At 36.6% G+C, this 13,573-nt stretch overlaps 1 protein-coding gene across 9 annotated transcripts in view; it reads left to right on the plus strand.

The window, feature by feature from the left end:
• pard3ab (par-3 family cell polarity regulator alpha, b) overlaps positions 1 to 13,573 on the plus strand; it is a 279,421-nt gene that overhangs the window by 40,248 nt on the left and 225,600 nt on the right. The window lies entirely within an intron of this gene.

The raw sequence follows: 13,573 nt of genomic DNA on the forward strand, positions 1-13,573 counted from the left end.
TTAAATATGTTGATAAATGATTCATTACCCCTTTCGCACCGAAAGAATATCTGTAATACTACTTGAATATCTGTAAAAGTCACGTTTTTCTATTAGCTCTGTCTGCTAGCATAGCATCTCTTCTTCACTGCAAGATATCTGCATGCCAACCGACCACTGGGTTACCAGCGCCCTCTGCTGGTCCAAACAAATATGACGTAAATCAGTGCAATGACGTTTTTTTTTTTTTAAAGTCCAATTGGTAAGGCACAAAATACATTTTCAGTTGCACTTTTAAAAGAAAAAGAACTATTATGCAGTTTTGCATTGTTTATTATAGAACCAGAATTTAAATTAATAGGCTTCATTTTCATTTGTATTATTCCTTTATTTATTTAATTCAAGATTTATTTTTAGTTAAATTGCATTGTTTTGAATAGTTTATCAAGGAATTCTTTTGACAATGAAAAATAAAAGGAAAATAATACACTATTTTCTCGTTTTTCCCCCCCAAAAAAATTTGTCTACAGTCCCATTTTGTAAATGAAAAAATCATATCGTGAAGCCAGTATTGTGAATCGAAACGTATCGGGAGTTGAGTGAATCGTTACAACCCTAGTATACAGGGTATGTGTAATAGTAATTAAAAAAAAGAAGGAATAGCAGAATTGTCAAGAGCATTAATATTAGAATTGATGAATCGAATGATTTGATGTTCTACTGCATCCTGTTTACCGTTTATAGATTATTTGATATTCAGCTTTTGACTCTTCAGCTTTTTTAATCCTTTTTTTTCTGTTTACATATTTAATACTTTCCTACTTTGACACTTCTTTGCTTTGTTTTTTACACACACTGAGCTTGTTTGCACACTTAGTTGTTTACCTGGCATCTGGAAGATTTCTCCACCAAAATGTGTTATCTTATCTTTTCTTAACAAAATGAACAGTTTGCATGCTTCCCGGTTCAAAATTATGTTTCTTAACCCAATTGAAATTATTTTTTCAAACTTTTGATCTCAAGCATGTTGTTTAACGATGCTATCAAAAGGTCCTAAACAGGTCCTAAACAGGTCCTAAACTGTAGCTTTCATCCAAACAATTTCCATGTTTAAAGGAATGTTGCTGTGGGCGAATCTGTGTTCTCTCTTTTGGAGCCCTTCTCAACCTGTTGTTTAAAAGCTCTCATGAGCAAAATCTGTGTTGGTGTTTTATGAGATTAGTATGTGTGTGGCTGCTCTTGGAACTGTCATTCATCCTTCTTTCAGGTCATTTACTCTTTTCACGCACCGCTCTTTTCTTTTTTACCCTGTGGTCATGTCTTTACAGTAGAAAATGTGGATATTTCATGACCTCTGAGTCTGACAGTGCCTGTCAGTTTTGACAGCTAAGCCTCTGTGAGAAGACTCAAAGAATGTCCATGCATTTGGATATTTATCACACACATTAGATGCACAGCCAACCACTGGACTCAGTATTACATGTATGTTTAGGGTCACTCTCAGCAAAAGATGTGTAAAATAACATTCCATCACTGTGACTTCATGTTTCCTTTTCCTAGTATGCCATTTCCCGACTGTATGTGGCAACTTTTTTAACACTTTTATTTTACAGGGGTTCTCAACCTTGAGGTCGAGACCCCATTTGGGGTTGTGAGACAGTGGGAGGGGGTCGCCAGATGCCTTCAAGAAACAAAAAATATTTTTTGCTTATTTGCCCCGATCCCCTTAGGTGTCGCGCGTCATTGGCGCGCAGCGGCGGCAACTCGCCAAGAGTTTTATTTAGCCTACTACTTTTTTTGTTGTTGTTATAGTTCAAAACTAGTATTGTTTTAAGCAAAGCTTCATGTTCCACTGCATTAAACCTGAATAAGACTGATCAATGTTCAGTATAGAAACCCTTGCATTGGCCTCTTCACCCTTGACGGATTTCCATGTTTTTGGACGGAGAAATGACAGATTTTCTTTAAATAGTCACCCACATTACTGCTGCTGCTTGTCTCAGCATGTAGCTGATTGCCCATCACTCCTGAAGAAGACCTCAAAATGCTTAAAGTCACCCTCTGGCATAGAGTTGCAGAAACCTAAAAAGCATTTTTTCCTGACCGACAACCCTTCAATAGGGTCCTATAAAATCCATTTCATTTTTTCCCACATTCCGTGTTTTTTTGCATTATTTTTTTTTAAATTCTGTTTTTTTTTTAAGAAATTTTAATCATGAAACAATTATTTTCAGAAAATAATTAGTTTTTAACTCCTGTGAGGGAACACAATAAATACTAATAAAAATGCAAACCATAATTCAACAAAAATGTTTGTCAAAAATCTAAATGTAATTTAAAATAATGAGTGAGATACAATCTGACTGCTTTTTTTTTATTATTTATGTCATATAAAGATGTATAAGAGCAGCATTAATGTCCCTCAGGGGTCAATGGTTTACTGAATCTGAGCAGGTTTATTGATGAAGTTTTGATCAACTCAATTTAAATTATCCTGATGACATCATTCCAGACCGTAATGATAAAACATGTATGCATGGATGCATCAGTTATTTCACCACTAGAGGCCAGAACATTTTACAGTATTAGAAGCTATAGTTATCATGAACCTATGATGTTTAAGACTGTACAATCCCTGGCATCTGTGGTCTCATCCACAACAACAAACAACTGTTTCTTACGGATCGTCTGTAGCTCTAATGAGACGTGTTGCTCAAACACTGCTCAGAGCACGGAGCGTCGCAGCGCGACACGAGAAACGAGCAGAGCTTAACAGACACATATGTGGAAACTGGTGGGTCTGTATTTTTGAGTGAGTGATGAGTTGCGTAGAATTTTGGCAGTTTAGACGGTGTTTCGGGTGGTTTAGACACTGTTTGAAGTAGAGATATCGGGAGGGGGAGGGCGGTGCACCTAAAGAGCGCTCCCCAGGAACATTTATTCATAAAAACATTTTCCTTGCCTCACAGTGAATGTGTTTCATCCCAATTTTGTCACATTCCACGTTCAACAATGGATTCCGTTTTCATTGGTCGATTCCGTGAATTTATCCGTTAACGTGGATTTTATAGTGCCCTATTTCAAAACACTCTCATGGACAATAATCAAGACAATATAATCTGTGTGTTGCGGTTCATTTATAGGCCTTTCTATTATACTAAAAAACAATGTATCCTTCAAAACGTTACATGAAACTTATTTGATTTAGAGGAGCTTAAATCACAGTCACAGATTTGCCAAGTGACGGACAGCACTGTTACAAAACAAGTTCCTCAAATCTGGCCTTAAGGTTAAGTTTGTAGTACATTCATACACTAATGGGCTCTTGGCTATTGCCCGGATTGTCCTGAGATGACACGGGTAGTAAACCAACTCCTCTTTAAACCTTATTGTGCCCTGTTGTAAGCCAAGACTGAGTGTTTGCAGTCTACTAGCTCATAGTGGAAACTAAAGCTTTGGACAAGAGTCACTCGTTGGCCTTTGCTGACCTACAATACTGCTCTCTGTTCGACACCTTTACAGTTGGGTCTCTATAACTCCTAATTACACAGATGTCACTGTGTTATCGTGGACATCCATCTGTATCTGTGTGGGCCCATAAAGACTTGTGGTATTTATCTGACCTTTGACCTCAGGGTATCATATCTTGATCATATCAGTTCACAATACAATAGACGAGAATGGGCTTGCCATAACAATACAATATTTTTTGGAAAGGAAAAAAATATTAAAGAAAATTGCATTTGGGAAAATAACCATGACTTTTAACTCTGGTCATACTTGCATACTTACTTTGGGTGTGACCTACTTAACCTAATAGGAGACATAGATGTTTGCTAAATAGAGGCATGGACAGTTGCACAAGTTAGCAGAGGTAGCAAACGTACTAGTCTTCAGTGTTCAAGTAAAAGAATGGATACTTGAATAAAAATGACTCTGGTAAAAGTATTGAAGTTGCTCTCTTACTTGAGAAAAAGTTAAAAAAAGTACATGCTACTCAATGTACTGAAGAAAAAAAGTAAAAAATAAAACACGTCCCTTCAATAATAAGACAGGGTTTTTAAACCAGCAAATTCATATCTTTTATTTTTTTAAGAACTTGCGGAAAACTTAAATCTGTCACCCTTTATGAACACCTGGATAATTTAGCACTCATTATAGATCACATTTGTAAAATATATTTCAAGAAAAAATAAATGCAAATGCTCAATTAAACCCAGAACATCTTTGAGTTTAACATTTTTTTTTTTTTTTAAAGGATTTTTTTGGCTCTAGTGGCCTTTATATGACAGTTGCTTGACAGGAAAGGGGTCAGAGAGAGCAGGGAATGACACGCAGGAGAGGGTCCCAGGCCGGGAATCGAACCTGGACCCGCTGCAGGTGAGGAACTATAGCCTCTGTACATGGGGCGGGCGCTCAACCTACTGAGCTAAACACCACCCCGAGTTTAACATTTTTAATAACTTGAAAATGTTAACCATAAAACTAAGGAACCTGCCTAACAGGGGAAAAAAGCTGCTAAAATTTTTCATTTAGCCTCAAGAGAATCATGTTCTTTAGGTTTCTGGAATTGAGACATGCCCTTTTTGGTCTGAAAATGAGTTGTGCTGTGCTGAAAAGCATTTCACAAGCAGCAGAAGTGGTTGTTGGTTTACGTCTTTTTACGTTGTGACGTCATCCTCGAAGGTCTTAAAAGTAACATTTTTAAAATCTAAGGAATAGAAAGTACAGATATTTGTTTTAAAAAGTGATTAAAAATAAAAGAGTCGCCAAAACAAACTATATATATATATATATATATATATATATATATATATATATATATATATATATATATATATATATTAAAGCAAAGTACAGATACCAGAAAAAAACTACTTAAGTGCAGTAACAAAGTATTTGTGCTTTGTTACTTGTCACCTCTGCAAGTTAGAAAATAAACCCACGTTCTGTGTATATATGAAGTACAATGAAATGGAGTCTTGCATTGATCCGCATTCAAGTTGGTTTGGCCCAAGATCTGTCGGCAAAGTAAAAACTGCACTAGAGTGATAATGACTCTCTGTGTCCCTCTAAACATGACTGGTGGTCTTCTGGCAGCTGTGACTCATGGGTGCTATTCCACAGGAGCTTTTTAAAGGCTTGAAGGAATGTCTGGCCCATCACACAAGGACAGTTTTATTAGCTTCCACTGGGGTATAACACTGGCTACATACAGTGGTGGTCATCACGAGGATACAAGCTGCTTAGTGTAGATTTTGTGCTTTTGATGACTGTGTGTGTCAGGAATCTGCAAAAATTGAGGTGTGTGATGTGTTTATTTTATACATATACATCAATGCCAGGGAAATTGGCTCCTATCCTTTCAGATGAGGTAATGGTTTTACCAGATGCAATCTTTCTGTCCTCCCATTTGTTTTCACATTTATCTTTTTTATTCTCGAAGATCGTAAATTATCGAATACAACTAAAAATGAATGATTGAACTCTAATGGTGGCCTGAACACAATCGCACTTTATTTTGACAAATCTTTAATAAAATAAGTAAAGTAATATTTTTTTTGTTGTATTTGGGTTTATAATGGTAGTACCCTGAAAAAAATCTACAAGTTTATGAGCTTAAACTACAGGCTCAACCCTTTGACAATAAACAAGGCAGGAAATGCCACTGTAATTAGGTGCACTACTACCATGATGTTGGTTTCCCCCTGAAAACTGTGATTAATGCTTCAGGGGTTTTGGGAGGATGTTCAGTTTCACTTCTAAGTTACTCATGTGTATGTAGTTGGTTACTGTTCCATTAGGAAATTACCTAAAAGTAGGGATGTAACGATTCACTCAACTCCCGATACGATTCACAATACTAGGTTCACGATACAATTCTCTCATGATTTATTTTACAAAATGGGACTGTAGACAATTGATGACTGAAAAATATTCCTTTATTGACAAATTATGTAAAAATATCAAGTTTAATCTAGCAAATTTCCACTCAATCCAAAAATGTCAACCGAAGCTGCAATAATTTTTCTCCATTCCATGATTTTCAGCCACTTTAACTACTGCCTAACAAGTTGGTCTCAGGCAAGTCAGAGTGCAAAAAGACCTTTGGAAACATTATACAAACAAGCCATCAAAGTGTTGGATAGAAAACCAAGGCACTATCATCACTGTGCAATCCTAAAAAAGTACAACCTTTTAAATTGGGACAGTCTCCATAGATTTGCAGATCTGAGTCTCATATACAAAGTAACAAATGATTTGGCTCCAGCTTCTCTGGCAGAGTTCGTCAGCCAAAGAAACAGCTCTGAGCGCGTCACTCGAGGCTCTGTAAGAGGCGATTATGTCATCCCTCTGCGCAGGAGTGCTTTCAGTCACTCGGCCTGGTCAGTTAGGGGCGCTGCTGAGTGGAACTCAATACCTGAGGAGGTTAAACAGCTAACCACTTACAAGGCCTTTACAAAAAAATGAAAATTTGTCTTATTAACATGTACGTCTGCCAACATTAAAAGTCGAGCATGTTGCGCTGCATTGTATTGTATTAGATAACGTAGCCTTTTGAACACGTATTTTTTGTGTGTTTTAATATTGTAACAGGTACTGTTATTGTTGTTATTGACTTGTAAATGTATTGTCATGCTTGTATTTTAATGCCTTTTTACATCTTGGCCAGGGGACTACAGATGAAAAATAGCCTTCTGGCTAATTCTGGCTTTTTTTGACCATGTTTGTTCATGTGTTATATGAAATTACACTGTTCCCTTTCAAATAAACCAATCTAATCTAATCTAATTTAATTTTTTGGGGGGAAAAAAACTACAAAATACTGTACTTTTTTCCTTTAATATTTCATTGTCAAAAGAATCCCTTGATAAACTATTCAAAACAATGCAATTTAACTAAAAATAAATCTTGAATGAAATAAATAAAGGAATAATACAAATGAAGAAGAAGCCTATTAATTTAAATTCTGGTTCTATAGTAAACAATGCAAAACTACATAATAGTTATTTTTCTTTTTAAAAGTGCAATTGAAAATGTATTTTGTGCCTTAACAATTGGACTTTAAAAAAAAACTACACTATTTACGTCGTATTTGTTTGGACCAGCAGAGGGCGCTGGCAACCCAGTGATTGGTTGGCATGCAGATATCCTTGCAGTGAAGAAGAGATGCTATGCGCTAGCAGACAGAGCTAATAGAAAAACATGACTTTTACAGATATTCACGTAATATTACAGATATTCTTTTGGTGCTAAAGGGGTAAGGAATCATTTCTGAACATGTTTAAGAGTAGTAGGCGGCCAGAAAGAAAGTCGTAGCAGATTCCGCCCGCCGCCAACACTTTTAAACAAGAGAAGGATAAATTTATAGCGCCCTCTGCTGTTTAAAAAAAGTACTGCGATTTAATTTTCAGAGCATCGATGTGAACCGTGATACCTATGAATCGATTTTTAACTGCCTTACAATTAATCGTTAGAAGCAATATAAAACTCTCAGAATCAGTGTTACATGTGAACGACTCTTATTCAGAGACTATTCTGTACCATGTGCCTGCTTCTGGAACTCTTCAGTAACATAACAATTAAACTGAACAATACAGAAACATGTAAAGTAGGACAATTACACAGGTGGCACTTTTGATTTTGTGCTTCAACCTGAAACGGTTGCCAACCTATTCCACCTTGACAAACTATTTAAAAAATACCAAAACAAGTTTGCCAATCTAGTTCCAATGAAGTGTCTAAATCTGCACATTGACACTGGAATGCATTTTTTACATTCCTTTTGACATAGCCTGTGTATGGTGACAAGCATGGCTTTACACACACCCCAGCTGCGATGTCACAACTCAGAATGACGGCACCTGAACTATGCCAACACCACATTCCTCTGTGTCTGCAAGTGTACGGGTACTCTAGTCGCCCCGCCTCTTTTAACGGCTTGTCTTATCTTGGTAGATTGTAGGATCTTTGTAAAAGATAACCTGAGTTATTTCACGATGGTAGATCTATGGTTACGTTGCCGGCATCTGAATTTTGATAGTATTCATTCCAACATGACAAAGGAAGATACACATAGTTGTATGTTTGTTAGTATGTTGGTTTGGCTCATTGTACATCGGTTTCCCAGTTTAGTTAATACATAGACATGACAGATAAAGATGGGAGGGGTTAGGAAGTTAAATAAATCTAGAGCAGCTTCTTAAATGACTCTCATGGTTCTCAGTTTGTTGGGTTGCAGAGTATCAAGGGAGAAGCATGCTACAAATAGCCCATCTTTTTATGGATCTGCATCTGGATGTTTATTAGTTGTAGCCAACCCAAATTTGGGTTGTTGTACATTTGCCAGGCCAAGTAAAAAAACCCATGTGTTTTTATTTATTTCAAAGGAGGCAATCATATGAGCCATAATATTTTTAATTGCACAATTAGGAGAACATCTCATTCATTATTGAATTTGTTGTTGTTGTTCTTGGTTAATAACGTGTTGTAACCAATTCCAACCATCTACTTCATTATTGAATTTGTGTTTCCTTGATTTTACTTCATGTGTTGATTAAAACAGGTGCATATATTATGTTTTGGTTGGTTTTGGTTGAAAAAAGTAGTTAAAGTAAAATGGCACACTTGGTAGACATTTGTATTTATCATTTAACCCTTATTTGCTATGATGTCATGCAATGATATGCATTGTTTGATCGCCTTCAAACTACCACAGCTTTTTATTAAATGAGATTTATTTATAATAAACAGAAATGTTTTTCTAGATTTGAGTCGAGGTTTGGCCAGTGCTACCAAAAATTTGGCTGGTTTGTTGAACCCCAAATTTCCTTTTTCTGTCAGTACTTTCTGCCATCTTTCACTTTTACACATATACTCCCTTTCATATCCTTTGCTGTTTGCTGCTATCGAGGGGCATCTCTTTACCCAGCTGACCCCTCCTCCAGTCCTCTTAACATCTTCCTGCAGGAGCGTGATGATGACCTCATTTATTCCGGGCTGGCCCTCCTTCTCCTCTTCCTCCACCCATTCCTCTTCCATCTTCAAGCCACCTAATGAGAACAAGATGACTCCAACATACCACACTTGGCAGAGTGACACAGAAACTTCTAAGCATGAAAAAAAGAGGGTCAGACTTAGGGGCAAAGAACGACATGCACTCAAATGCTGCGTGTACACGTAAAGTGTGTGAGTCTGAATTACAAATACCAGTCAGTGAGTGAAAAGACAACCCTTTAATACTTCTCGTATCGCTCACAAATCTTAGGTTATATATTTATAACCTTGAATTTAGCAAATGTGTTTTAAATGTGAATCATTTTCAGGATTGTATTTTTGAGGTGTTTCATCCACTTGCAGTTGTGTTTTGTGTTAATGTGTTTTATGGGGAATCCCACTTACGGTAGTTTGGATGCCTTGTTTCTGGTTTGGGTTTATTTATTTATTATCCCCCGCCACAAAGTGTGGAAGGGGGGTATAGGTTTGAGTTCCAGCCGTCCATCCAAGTCAAAGGGGACAGCTTTTCTCAGAAACTGTTTAAGATATGATAACCAAATTTGGTGTGTGGCTTCAGGTAATCAATGCCTTGATGGAGTTTGAAAATTGTTATTGTCCTTGTTCTGTTTTTTTGGCAGGGGATGTTGATGACTGTCTTCTTGTTTTTATTTTATGTGTTGTGCTTCTTGTTTGTCTGTTTTACCCTTTTGCTTTTGAGTTGGTGGGGCCATTTTTTTTTTGTCTTTGGATCTTGCTTAATTACGCTACAATTAATCTTTTTGTACGATTTTAAGGGTGGGGTATCACGACTGGTGCCCTAAAGTCCCTCAGCTGTTTGACTTTATTGTAAGTTTGTTTTAGTTTGGGCTGGAGATGACTAGTAGTCCTGTTATCATCTTATAACTTTCAATTCTTTTTTTGTAGTTTTGTGGCTGCTTACTTTTCTTCAATTTGGCCATAGGCTATATCTCCTTTTGTTTCTTTGATTTGATTACATTTCTGTTCTTACTTTTTATGTTTTGAATATATAAAAAAACCTTTGATTTTTGAGTTTGTTGTTTGGCATCCTTTAATGTTGCGGGTCCTCAGGGCTGAGAGTTATTTGGCTGTAGTGTGATAGCACACTGCCAAACTATGAAAATGTCAACTATAAAGTTACATTTTGCAGTTACTTGAGAAGGTGTTATCAAAGTATTTACAGGCATTTGACCTTGAACCTGCTTGAAGTTGAAAGACATGTCTTGTTATTTAAAAGTGAGTATTTCTGGAGAAATATCAACACCACCCTAAACACCAAAACCTTCTGTGGAAAAGAGATGTTTTCCCATATGTTGTGTAGTTTGCTGATTACTCTCCATCTCTTGATATTTTTTCATCAAATTATTTAAATTTGGTGTATTTTATTGTGAAAATGTAAGAGTGATTGGCTACACTCTATGGGTTGAAACTTGGTTATTACAACTGGGTTTTGCTACCACTGTTAGCTTTGCCCCGTCTATAAAAACTAGCATCTGTTGACTGCAATCTATGATGAGTGGATTTGGTTGAGATAGTTGTGAATAAAGAGCAGTATTGAGTAGGTAGTAGTATAGGTATAGCATCGAGAGTGTTCTTTGGATAATTCGTTGTATAGACTGGGCGTGTACAATTTTCTCGTCAGCCAAAACCTCAGGATTTAGTAACTATTAAAAAAGTTCTGGGTCTTTAATATCTTTACACGAAACCTCTTCAAACTGTTAATTTTCCATTTGCAATATTTATGTTCTTGAAGTCTTGAACTCCTGAAGAAGTTGATTTTGAACTCGCCTCACTAATCATTATGTGGTCTAACATGGTGATATAAAACATTAGTGTCATTCAACATTTAAAACGTGCCATACAGATGACAGAAATCATTTCTGAAGCAGTCTGCACAGTGAAATCAGAAGCTATAAAACACCTGCGCTAACATTTGCTGCAACAGTATTCACATTTATCTGAATGCTCGTGTTTGTGTATTTAATCACACCCAAGGAATGGTACATTCCTCACTAAGTTCAACATAGGTTTTCTTACATCAGTCAAAAGCTTCCACCCCTACATTATTTCCAGAGGGCAAACTGATATCGTAAAATCTAGACATTAGTTAAAATAAATCTTTTTTAACGCCATTGATGCCTCGCTGCTCTTTCCAGCAGCTTCTCCTTTCCTTCCAAGTCTTTGCAGATCCATAAATCGCAATTTTTGGGGGGAATGCTCTCTGAAAAGCAGTGTCTTGTGTTTGAACATGTGAAGAACTATTGCAAGCATTTAGGTGTGATTTAAACTGTTTGAGGTGTGTTTCTGCCGCGTTGACTCGTCATGTTTAAACAGCTACTTCTTGTGTTCTGCAAACAGTGGCTCTACTCATTCATCTAATGAATGGAAATGCCTGATGGGACCACCTTATAAGACTGTTGATGGCTCATGTTTGGACCTTTTTATTCAGTTGGTTGTTAAAATGATTGCCTGACTTAAAATATACACATTAATTGTTATAATTAGGATTGTGTTATGAAAAAAAAGAAAACGATTTGTTTTTCGTCAAGCTGAGAAGATTGGTTTTGGTAAGTTTTAGTTAATAGTAAGTAGGGCTGGGCGATATGGCCTTTTATAAATACCGCGATATTTTTAGGCCATGTCACGATACACGATATATATCTCGATATTTTGCATTACCCTTGAATTAACACTTTGATGCACAAAATCACACCAGTATGATGATTCTATATGTCTACATTAAAACATTCTTGATCATACTGCATTAATATATGCCAATTTTAAACTTTCATGCAAAAAAGGGGATATCACAACTAAGTCAAAGTTGACATAACTGTATTTATTAAACAGTGAGTGGCTCAAACATAAAATTGTCAACAGAAAGTGCACGTTCTGTGCAAAATTGTCACAGAGACATTTCAAAACAAGACATTAGTGCAGGATGCAACTCACATGGCATTTCAAAACACAAAATTAAAGTGCACTTTTTGTACATAATGCCACTACAATATTTTAAAACAAATAGTGCCCTTTTGTGCATAATGCCACTAAGATATTTAAAAAAAAAAAAAAAAAAAAAAAAGTCCGCGAGTTTAACGGTATGGTCATTTTCAACACCGCACAGACTACAAGCTGCGATATATCGAGTATATTTGATATATCGCCCAGCTCTAATAGTAAGTAATGAGAGTAATTTGTAAAATGTACCTTCCTGAAGAGTCAAGATCAGACACGAGTAACTGGCTGCCTAACCTGGAAAGAGCCAGATTGATGTGTAGCCCCTCCCTCTAGTTCTAGTTCTCCACATCAATCTGGGTCTGTGTCTGGTGAATCCTTTCGGAACCAGGGAGGGACATGAACAGAATTCTTGAAGCTGATTGGGCGAATTGCCTGTCCACCATGATTTGTTTTAGCCAATCACAGAGACGCTGCTACAACAACAACAAGGCTCCGCTGGTGAAAACTTTCTTTTGGGATAGTAATGCTGTGGTCATTATGTCGTTGAGTGACTTTTGCCATTTTTGCAACACGAGTGTGAAAGTTAAGTGGACATTAACCATCCCCCTGCGTCTACTTTCTATTTTGATTCGGAACTATGCCAATAGCGGTAGCCCAGCTAGTTCCTCTCCCTGCGCCAGTTTTGCTTTGGCGCTTTCGGTTTGGATTCCAAAGGCAAAGGCGGGAACATCACAAGATGGATTCTGGTGTTTGTGAACAGGAGAAGGTTACTGGCAGCCGGCCCTCGGTCTCATTTTGTACGGCCCCCAAAATAAATGCACAAGTGACTCCAAAACGACATGAAATGACGCTAAAACAGACTAAACTAAAAAATAAATAAATCAAAAGTCAAAAACACATGATGAGGGACAAATATATCAAAATACACAAACTTACTCCAAAATACCACAAAACCACAACAATGACATTATCAGATTCAGAATCAGAATCTGTTTTTTTTTTGCCAAGTACAGATTAAAAACAATACGAGGAACTTAGCTTGGTGGATAGTGCAAAGAACAAAATAACAAACAAACCAGAAACACTATAATAATAATAATAATAACAATAACACATATAAAGGATAAAGGATGCATATATACATATATACAAGTACTGTAGATAATACGAAATGACAATAATTCTGATAATGAGGCCCTCAGACCAGACAATCGCATTTTTGTGGCCCCCACTGTGAATGAAGTTGCCCATCTCTAGTCTTAGAATAAAACTTTTATAGATAACCTATAAGCGCTGGCAGAACTTGACTATTATGCATACATTCATTTAAATTGTCTAATGCGTTTACTAACTCTTTGGTTATTATTGTTTTCTCCTCTGTCTTTCTGCACATTGCAAATTATTTTGATGAAGTCCTTTTTTGTTGTGATAGGAGCTTCATGCTATTGTTTTGGCTTTCAACAGGATGTGCATTAATGCGTCAATCACTTGGGATGAATAAATAAATCAAAGGAAGCGATCCTGGTGAAAGATCTGCCACATTAACTGAAATTATAGTCATGGTTTTTTTTTAATGATTATTTATGGGTACTTTAGGTGATTACTCATTGTCAGGTAAGAT

The sequence above is a fragment of the Gouania willdenowi genome, chromosome 17 (genome assembly GCF_900634775.1).
Source record: "Gouania willdenowi chromosome 17, fGouWil2.1, whole genome shotgun sequence".
Lineage (NCBI taxonomy): Eukaryota > Metazoa > Chordata > Actinopteri > Blenniiformes > Gobiesocidae > Gouania > Gouania willdenowi.